This window comes from Ornithodoros turicata, chromosome 1 (assembly GCF_037126465.1).
Source record: "Ornithodoros turicata isolate Travis chromosome 1, ASM3712646v1, whole genome shotgun sequence".
In the NCBI taxonomy this organism is placed as follows: Eukaryota; Metazoa; Arthropoda; class Arachnida; order Ixodida; family Argasidae; genus Ornithodoros; species Ornithodoros turicata.
Window position 1 is genome coordinate 231,081,723 of NC_088201.1, and position 684 is coordinate 231,082,406.

Below are 684 nucleotides of genomic sequence, written 5' to 3' on the forward strand. Positions count from 1 at the left end.
AAACATTTTTTTTTTTATGAAAGATGGAAGTCACTGAAAAAGTTCGCCAGCTGTAGGACTCGAAGCCACATCTTCTGGATTACCGGTCCAGGGCTCTACCATTTGAGCTAAGCTAACACGCCTTCTAACGCTAACGCGACTTCCAGGGTGCGTCATCTGAAGGGACAAACCAGTAAAGGACAAACCGTATGAATGTGTGTGTGAGTGTGCAGAAACGTAAGAGTGAAAGGAGGATGAGTGAGGGAGAGTGGCTGGTTTGTCCAGCTGGTCAGGCGTGTTAGCTTAGCTCAGTTGGTAGAGCCCTGGACCGGCAATCCAGAAGATGTGGGTTCGAGTCCTACAGCTGGCTAACCTTTTCAGTGACTTCCATCTTTCATCGTTAATTTCTTAGGGAACTTGAGGCCTTGTATGTGATTATCCCGTTTTGTGACACCAAACTGCAAAGGTTTCAGACGAGCTGCTTAGCACTGCTAAAGTGGCCCTAAAGCTACATAAAATAGTTTCCCTTCTCGAATGATAGCTGGCGTTACCTTTACCACAACTCAGACAGAACTGGCTTCCTCCTGAAGACAGCCTGGAGTGCATACAGACCCTCCTTTTTTTCTTTTCTCCACCATTTGTCACAGCCCAACTCCCTCGTGCAAATAAAACGGGTTTAATTCAAATAAAGTGACAACACGTGCA

General features: G+C 46.2%; 1 non-coding gene across 1 annotated transcript; it reads left to right on the forward strand.

Moving 5' to 3' along the window:
- Positions 1–276: 276 nt before the first annotated feature.
- On the forward strand, positions 277–349 carry Trnaa-ggc (transfer RNA alanine (anticodon GGC)). Its single transcript has one exon. It is a non-coding gene; the product is annotated as a tRNA-Ala (tRNA).
- The last annotated feature ends 335 nt before the right edge of the window (positions 350–684 follow it).